Source organism: Lethenteron reissneri, chromosome 24 (genome assembly GCF_015708825.2).
Source record: "Lethenteron reissneri isolate LAM-NWPU_2019-01 chromosome 24, ASM1570882v1, whole genome shotgun sequence".
NCBI classification, from domain to species: Eukaryota; Metazoa; Chordata; class Hyperoartia; order Petromyzontiformes; family Petromyzontidae; genus Lethenteron; species Lethenteron reissneri.
In genome coordinates this window covers 7,425,661-7,436,033 of record NC_083802.1, presented here as the reverse complement: position 1 = coordinate 7,436,033, position 10,373 = coordinate 7,425,661, and positions in this window count along the sequence as shown.

Here is a 10,373-nt window from a genome sequence, read left to right as displayed (position 1 = left end):
ACATGTACAGATGACATGAGTCCTTGTGCTGGATGGATTGCTACGTCACGAAACGGTTAAATGACGGCGCGATCATGGCTGATGATGATGATGATGACGAATTAAAGATAATCAAATCTCATGCGTACAGTTACATGCACGTACTCTTAGTTCTTTCTGTAAAGTCACGTAGGTAAAATTAATAAAAAATAAAACAATAAAAATCACGACGTTTCGGAGGCAACACAAGCTTCCGTCTTCAGGTGAGACCGTCACAGCAAAATATCTGTACCTTATATAGTGTTTAAGGGGGGAGGAGCCAGGAAGGGCAGCGGGGGAGGCGGAGTTGTGAAGTGGTTAATTACTGCTTTTGTTATAATGCTGGATGCATTGTTCCATGTCGAGAAATTATAACGGTAATAATATGTACATCGCCACAATACACCATACAGATTCACAACTCATTCCCAAGGGGCCCTGACAAGGTGGCAGCGATTAATTGAAATGCACAAAATCAGCAGACAATCCATGAATCCATGAATCTTGCACAGAAGCGTGGGTGTATCGCCTCCATGAAATACGGCTACATGAGTATTACAATAATTGCTTCTTACACGCACCATTCAGTTCGTACATCATGAGCACAATAATCGATTTAATTGCTGAATCAATACTCCCCTTGTCGCAGGTTGAGACTTTGAACTAAATTACCAATTACAACGGTTTGACTTAATAACGTCCAAATGCAGCGGCATCGGCCTTTTTGTAACAAGTGAGACGTTTCAATCTCAGCAGTCTAAAATTACTTAATTCGCCTCACCTGTATAGCTACAAATTCACAGTGTGTAGAAGAAGGCTTGCGATGGAACTGTGCTCATTAACAAGTGCTGAGCCAGTGATAGAAATTGCACATGCATTTGGCAGGCCTCAGTATATATGTAATACAGTACTTAACACGAGAATTGTCCTACACTATATCTCTGAAATGGGCCAGCGTAATGACTATTTGTCAGGATTGATGCTCAAGAAGGAAATCTATTGGTGATGCCATTAATAAGCACCATTAACTCACAGCTGGCTGCCGTTCACTGTTTCTCAACAGGGGGTGGGCAGAACTACTATTGCCAAACTGCTGGTACTGCCCTGGGGCTGTGGCAACACATGACCAATAACCCAATTTGAGATGTAAAGGTCAAGCGGAATTTTTTTTAATCCAAAAAGAAAATGCCTGACCCAAGGCAAATCGCCACGGGGACAGATGCATGAATTAGTGGCAGCTCAGATGTGCCCATTCTAGTGAGGAATATGCTGTTATATCAGCTTGTCTCAGTGAATCAATGGCACATATGGCAAGGTAGCAAGTGGGCCAGGCTGTCCTCAACATTCACCATTCGAACGTGGGGATTTCCAGGACAGGTTTCATTATCTTGAGCGCAATTGTAAGGCATGCTACCTTGTGGTTTAATGGTTGTGCCTAATTTTCCACTGGCATGCACGCTTGCCAAAAGGTGAGTTCTGAGCATAATTGAAAAATATCCAAAAGTTTGTCTATATTTCTTTATTCCAAACAAGTACTCCCTTGTAAAGGAATTGTAACGTGCATCTTCTTGGTTCTTTCGGTAAAGTCACGTGACTTTACCGAAAGAACCAAGAAGATGAACCCCTGCAGTCACGAAAGCTTTAAATCGAAATGTAACGTGCATCTTAATGGAAGGCATGGTGATGCAGTAGATAACACTTGTGTATCACAACAAGAAACGCCTAGATTTGATTCCTGACTTGGGCACCTTTTTGTTCTATATGGGATTCCATCGATTTCTCTGCTGATATTGGCCAAACATCCTTATGCTGAAAAAATACTCAGTTGGGATTACAAACATCAACATCAATCACGACTGTGACATTTGGCAGGACTGTCTTAAAAGAGTCTTGAGACTCGGTCAGGCTTTCCTGGGTAAGCAAGCATAAATGTAATAACGAATATTTTGAGGTCGTTCATTTTGCTGCATACAAGGTGGAACAGTGTTGATGAATTACACCATGTCATATGTTAAGACCTCGACACAGGTACCTTTTATTGCGTTGTGTATGGCAGTAAAAATTTTTTTATCACTTTATTGATGGCTTGACTGCAATCATTTCTGAGTAAATGTATGAATAAACAAAGATTTTTAGCTGTCTTGCACAATTTGTAACAGGAGAAAATCCTTCCCAGAATGTGACAGTCCTGTTTTGAAATTGCCGATACCTGTACAGTATGTTTTTCATTTGTTTAAGCGTTAATGCAGCACACTGCTGATTAGCGAACATTATGCGTTTGCTTACATGAATATAAATTGTCAGTTAACCATGCATGTAATGAAATGCATGTACGTATTATATTATTTGCACTTGTATAGAATTGTACTTGAGGGTCATTCTGTATCAGTGCTCTATTCAATCAAAGAAGATGCCTTATAACGTTGACAAACAATTACCGTATTCTATGGTTCTTTCGGCAAAGTCACGTAAATAGAAACACATAACAAGTAAAATAATACAAATAAAGTGGGACACATCGCGGCAAAATCTGAAATTGCTGCAACCCTAAAATCGCTCAGATACCAGTCAGCAACATCAGTAAGGATGCGCGTTTTGAGTTATCTCAATTGAAAAAGAGGGATGATATCGTCATCCTCTCAGCCGACAAGGCCAATGGCACTGTTATCATGGATAAAACTACGTACAATAACAACATTCAGGATCTGCTTAATGATGGTAGCTACACAAAATTTTAGAGATCCCACCAACAACCTTATACAAAAACTAACAATATTATCACTGATTCAGCTCCATTAATTGAACAGACCAAACGGTTTAACTTAAAACCTTCTGCTGCTAGACCACCCAGATTATATGGCATACCAAAAATCCATAAAGAAGGTACACCTCTTCGTCCCATCGTCTCCACCATTGGCTCACCCACCTACAAACTGGCCTGATATCTGCCTGAGACCTTACAGCCATTCACTGGTAAGACCACCTCTTCTGTACTTAACTCAGCCTACCTGGTATCGTCAATTAAAGACATCTCACTGTCCGCAGGTGATTTACTCGTCAGTTTAGATGTAGTATCTTTGTTCACCATTGCAATCATTGAAGATTTGGCCCAACAAGGATTGAATGCTGATGTACCGGGCATGGTGAGACACTGCCTCGCCAACACATACTTCACCTGGAATGGAACATTCTACAAACAAACTGAAGGCACTCCAATGGGTTCTCCCTTATCTCCAGTTGTAGCCAATATTTTCATGGGAAAATTTGAGATGGACGCCATCCATGCATCCACTCTTTGCCCGTTCCTGTGGAAGAGGTACGTAGATGACACGTTTGTCATCTGGCCACATGGACGACCGGCTATAAATCAATTCCTCAACCACATCAATTCCATACACCCAGCCATCAAATTCACCATGGAGGTAGAAAAGGATGGCATGTTACTTTTCTTGGATGTCCTAATAAAAAAAGAGACTAGATGGCTCAATGAGCCATTTTGTCTACAGTAAAGTAACCCATACTGACGCCTACCTAAAACCTGATTCCCACCACCATCCATCCTGCCATACATAGCAGGGGTAACCAAAAATATTTCCAAAATCATGAACAAACACAAGATCCAGGTCCGATTTAACACAGCACATAAAATTCGTGATCTGATCCCTTCTCTGAAAGACTAAAGATTCCTGACATGTAATATCCTGGCATCTACAAACTAAGCTGCATCTATATTCAATGGTCATCAGGCTCACCTGATGACGATTGCTTGTCTTGTGATCGAAACGTCGTGATATTGTTATTATTTTTTTCTATCTACGTGGCTTTACCGAAAGACCCAACGAATATTAATTCCTGCAGTCACGAAAGCTTTAAGTCAAGATTTAAGCTGTATCTACGGCAGCAGTTACATTGGGGAAACTAAGCGACATGTCTCGGACCGTGTCCGTGAACATAAATAATGATGAGCCGTGGCTGATCATTATTTTAATTCGGCTGGCTCACACGAAATTGATTTATCTAAGACGATGGTACTTTGCATGCCTACTGGCTATCAACAAAGATTTGTTCATGAAGCCATCCATATATATAGACTGAGCAATCATTGGAAAGATGTAATCAACCACTTTGGGTCATGACTTGATTTGTGTTTTCTTGTGAACCTCCACCATCAGCAGTGTGGGTGTGTGGAACAAGGTGCAATGCTTTGATTGGTGTAGACCTACTGCCGGTGTCGGAGCTTTCTCCTACATTAACATTAGCTGCCCCGCCCATCTCGAAACCTTTATAAACAGCTTGCCCTCAGTGGCTAACCTTCCTGTTCTTGATAACGACCGCTTGTGTTGCGATCGAAACGTCATGATATTTTTATTCACTTTATAATTTTTATTATTATTATTTCTATATAGATGACTTTACAGAAAGAACCATAGAATATAAATTCATGCAGTCACGAAAGTTAGGTCCAAATTTAAACAATTACCAGTTCTAAAAGGTATACTTATTCCCTACTTCCCATAAATCCACATTCACAAGCATTGCCAATGTGGCAACTTTCAATTTTCCCAAAAGACCAAAAGCATAAAAAATGCATAAGTGCATTGTTTCATATGTTCTTATTGCCTTGTTGGTTGTAAATATTATTTTGAAGGGACTAGATAAATGTCTGTTAGCTACATTTGTAGTGTGATAATTCACAGACCACACACCGGGTCGGGACAGCCAACATGCTGCCAGACCCACAGCTTGAAGAGGGTGAAAATCACAACTCCAGATCGCAGCAGCCCCAACTATGAGTCGGGGCTCGTCTTTTATTCTGCCCAGCGTGGCCAGGCTCCGCCCTCGGCCCGCACCCCTCTGTATCCCCCAGATGGATCCGTGCCTTGCCCACAGGTGCAACTGGTTGAACGGGCTGTTACCCCTAATTAGATTGTCTACCAATCTCCCAACGTGCTCCAGTGACTCATTCCAAGTCACTGCACATTTTACAATATTTGTATATTTGGTGACTTTTTGTTGATAGCAGGAGGGTAAGCTGTTTTTAACCTTATAATAAAATACCAGTCAATGGATATTATATGAAAGGTAAATTTATTTTACAATTTTTTTACTGTTTGGTTAAACTATAACAATTTTACACTGTGTGGCTGTTTAAAATAAAACCATTATCATTGAAACCGTCCTAAATATATGCTGCCTCGTTGTTTTAGTTATGTGCAGCACAAAGTATGACATTTTGATCATCAAAGACCAAAACTGGACCACAGGATATATTTTAACACGTAGTATGTATTAGTTGTTATGAGCTGTGTATTTTAGGTAAACCAACTGCCTAAAGGGACATACCAATTACCACTATACCGTTTTTTTACAATGCTCAATGCTTTATTAATGGGAAAAAGCTATTTAAATATAATATATAGTGAAGAGCAATAATTGTACTGGACAATAAATGACCACAAATGGATTATATAACGAAAGAATAAACCATTACGATGTTAAATATCTTAAATTGGTCATAAAAATTCTGCCTTCACAGTCGTCTCGAGTCTAGACTATCGTGTAATCTTCTTTTATTGGTAAATCACAAATAAACCACATCTGAGCGTAACATCCTGTGGTTTGCCTGAGTCTGAATGCGTTTAAAACCCTAAGGCGGTATCGCTCATCTGCGCGAGACAGATTAAAAAAAGCCGTGTTCAATGTTTGCCACGGCGATGAAGAAAAAAAATCAGACAAGCCGTTTGGAAAAGGTCACCTTTTCTTAACACGTCTTCAGCTTTGGCGTGTGCTAGCCGCGATGCTGAATAACCTTTAATAAAAAAAAATCCAACATTAACAGTATGATTTTTTTTACTGACAAAATATGATATAGTGGCACACTTGTAATAACGGTGCTTTTGAGATGGATTTGAGGAACTATGCAGATTTAATCGTCTGCTGTTGAGACTTGCTGCAGAGTAACCAGATGTAGTTTTTTTTGTCAATCCACTGCTGAATGAGGGCCTCCCCACGCCGTGCGACGTCATGGAACTTACTTGACCATACTCTACCATCTAGTCGGTTCAGGGTAAAGGCAGGAAGCATATACATACATTGAAGCATAGTACGGTACAACAATTAATTTTACTGCACTGCTGCCCACGTTGTAACACAACCCCGCAGTGTTTCGGGGAATATTATGATAGTAATGTCATTCTGAAAAAATTAAAGACCACACCTTGGAACTTGTATTTTTGCTTTGCCAGAAGAGGTGATTCATGTAAAAATTGCAAACAATTCAGACGTAAAGAGCATTATTTGTCCACTACTGTGCAGCCCCTTTTCATTAGCAGTTCACGCTGGTAGCTACAATGTACGTCTGCAGAAGTTAGATTAAGGATTATCACCCTTGCTCTGAGGGTTTTATATCGGTTGAGGTACGTTACGCATGTTCAAAGCAGAGAGGAAAAAACATCTGTGAATTGGAACAAATGTAGTACCGATTTGCATAAATTGGCTTCAGGGATGCAAGTTCTTACGCAGCTTTGGTGCTTAGTGTCATCTAAAGGGTAAAGATTTCTATCCTATATGTCAGGAATGTTTAAATATAAATAAATATTTACGGCCCCTTGTCTATCCATTCCTGGATGAAGGCCTCCAGATGGTGAGTGTGAATTTTTTTTTAAACAGTATTTGGCCAAGACAAAATCACTATCTGTGCAATACATTTCATAGTGATGGTACATTTAAATAATGGTGCAATCCACGAATGCAGTTTCACAATCTGTTCCACCTCCTAAAGGCTGCCGTCCGTAAAAAGGATGAAGGATTTAAAACATAAAAGGGATTTGTCCAAATATTGCAATGTAATAATCAATCACTCTTACCGTGAAACCTGATTTTGATTATGCATACTTCGTCTAAGGCGAACAAATGAACCGCAATGCAATTAGCCTTTATTGCACAATTGATTGAATTAACGCTAAAAAAAGACTAAATAGTCAAGAGTCTGAGAATAGGTTTTCCCCTTTTTTATGGCAACAAAGCAGGTGTTCAGATGTTAAAACACCAAACTGAAACCTTTTACAAGGAATCATGTCTGCATTAACCACAATACTTGTGGTCAGAATGCAAACAAAAAACATACTATGATAATATATGCATCTGATAATATATGCTGGGTTTACAGCAATGTGTAATGACTACTGCGCTACCGCTTCATCCACTCCACCAGAGCTAGTGTAGGACTGGATTCTTAAAAATTTGCATGCGATGTAATACCCACAAACGTCAGTGTCATGCTCTCAGTGGTCCCGTCTGCATGCTCGTAGTAGCCACTTACTTTTTTCTAATACATGTTCTTGAGCGATTATGGAAATCCGGATTTTTACGGTGCAATGTCTTTGAAGAAACCCATACAATTCTGGGACGTTCTTAGTATTAAGACTCATAAGCCATCAATGCCACTGAGATTTACTTAAACTCAAGTCTCAGAACAAACATTGAAATTCCCTCGTCAAAATGAATACTTCAAGTGCATAATAATCTCAATATTGTGGTGCGGTAAACCCTAAATATATACCAAAATCATCTGGTGTTGTATCACAATAAAAAAGTGCCTCATCTAATAAAGCTAGCCACATCTGCTTTATGCAATGCTAAATAGACTTATTGAGGTCCCAGTACAATAAATGAACAAAGGATTGCTGATAAAAACTTGTAGGAGTCTAATTCCTTTCTTACTCGAAAGAGTCAAAGGAAATGAGATGGAAGTAACATCTTTTTTTTATTATTTGCTCGTGAGGAATGTGTGTAATTGGTTGTAACTTCATTAACCCCTTTCGTACCAAGGCACCCAAATGTAAGCATAGTGCATATCTATATGTGGACTTAATTTCAGTTTCGTTGGTCTTTCTGCTGAGTGACCTACTTGTGGCATGGCAACAGTAACAGAGGTTCCCCCTATACAAATCATTCATTGAGGCTTTTCCTTTAGCTAACACAGCTATTTAAAGAATTAATTGCATCTCACATGTATACATTACTGCAGATGCACTTTGATAGAGAGTTAACCTATTTGTTCCATCAATGACATGGCTGGTAATTTAAGGCTAATCGACAGAATCATGGGATGCTCTTCCTGCAGTAACAGAGCACTGCTATGCTTTATTATTTTCTAAACAGATTATTGTAAATTATATTATGAGCCTTTTGCTTGGCAACATCGGAATGGAGCTTTTATCAACGTACCACAAAGCCACAGCGGGGACTGATTCAATTTGTTCATCAATGCTAATGGATATTTTTTTTACTGTAGCTTAAGATGTACAGTAGTGCACTATGTACAATAATGCCGGAATGTTTCGTACTAGCTCAGCATTTAAAAAATGAAGCTAATTGAAATAGCCAGGGTATGGATGGGGCTGGGAGAGTGTAGCATTGTTGGAGTGAGCTGCTGCTGTTCCAAAATAGATGGCGGCAGTGTTGTTGGGAGCCTGACATCCTCTGATACAGTGACACAGATGGGCCGCGCGAGCGCACTGCACGTCATCGGCTTCGCCCTCGATAGAAATCGTAATTGGCGCCGAGGGTCACCTTGAGATGAGGTCACATTTACTCATGCGCTTCCCACATCTCTTCCCAATTACCTAGGTCCAGCCTTTTAGCGCTGTCCAAATAAATATGGTTTGTTCCGAGTTGTCAATTACAGTTGTGTGCTGCCCTGAATGTTGCCTACCCCATGTGTTTGAGAGTTCATGTTGTGTAGGTAACCTGACAAAGGAAAACCAAGTCATGAAATATAGTGCTGTATTGCTGTATAATTTACAGCCTCCTCTCACTGTTGGTCATGGTGGGGGGGGGGGGGGGTGTTTGACCATACTTCACCACACTGGTCAGTACAGGTTGGACCAGTTCACTGATGTTAGCCATGGCAGGGAATGAAACTTGGGTCGCTAGGTTCATAGTGCAGTACACGAACCACTATGCCACCAATCCACCCCAAGTTGTTTTTACTGTAAACTTAATTTAAATTAGATTATTTGCTTGGATCTAATGGATCCCAAAATAACCATATTTCTTATCACAACAGATAAAATATATTTGCAGCTTTCTTGGCCGACTTCCTGTCACTATGTGCTTTAATTGGCATGGAGTCAGTTCCACTGTGCCATGCACCTTGTGACCCGAGTTTGATGCCCAAGCCATGTATAATAACTCTGGTGAACAATATATGAATACACCCTGAGTTTCCCACTGCACTAATCCATCACTACAATAAAAGTTAAGTATGGTCATGACTGACACGGCGTGAAAAAGCCTTCATTCTGCAGTGTGTTGACAACATTGGTTAGAGTAGTGTTTGTATCTCGTAGCATTTGCTCTTTCTTCTCCTTGGTCAGGTCAGATTCTTCTTCCTAGCGTTGTTCCCGCTGTGGCGCAGGGTCCGCTTTTCGGCATTGTCTTCTCCATTTGGCTCGGTCCAGGGCATCTTCAGGGGATGCGTTGACCGTCTTCATGTCTTCCTTTATTCGGTCCATCCATCGCTTCTTCGGACGTCCGCGTGGACGGCGGCCCTCTGGCTCAATACGCACGGCAGCCAGAGGGCCGCCTCCTTGCAAAAAGGTGTCAGTTTTGTTGCCAGATAGAAGGGTAAAGAATCAATTATCATATTTTTACTGGCAAATGAGGTCCCCATAGTGTAGATGCTTGCCCCGAGCTCTCATACTCTGATGGTGCATTGTCCTTGAGTTGTGCGCCTTTTGGCGTCATCTGGTCCAACCCATATGAGACTAGGCTCGAAGGAAAGCTGTCTCGGGTGTGGACCAATCAACTTCAAGGACGGTGCACATTATCAGAGTTATGTTCTTTTGTTTGTATTATGACTGCAGGTATTGCGGTCTATGCAAACATGACTCCTTGCAAAAAGGTGTCAGTTTTGTTGCCAGATAGAAGGGTAAAGAACCAATTATCAGTGCTACTATAATACATGCATTGTGTATTCTGCTGACAGATTATACCAATGTAAAACATTTTTTTCTGTAACTGATCTCATTAACGATTTTTTACATGTCATACTTATTTTTTTAAATAACCATCGAGCATTGTAGACTGTTACACATCTTTAGCCATTAAAAGATATATTTCAGGTTTATAATTATACATGCCATGTCATGGAAGATTTTACAATAAGAATATCCTTTCACGCCCAATTTAGGCCATAAGACATTTCGTGAAAGGGTATTACAGTAATGTGTTACATTACAAACGCCATTACTGTAATGCCTTCCTTGTGTAAAGATGTATTAGATCGTGTGGTTTTTGAAAGCTGATATTTTCTACCCGCACAAGAGGCTATGGCAGTACCGTATTATTTG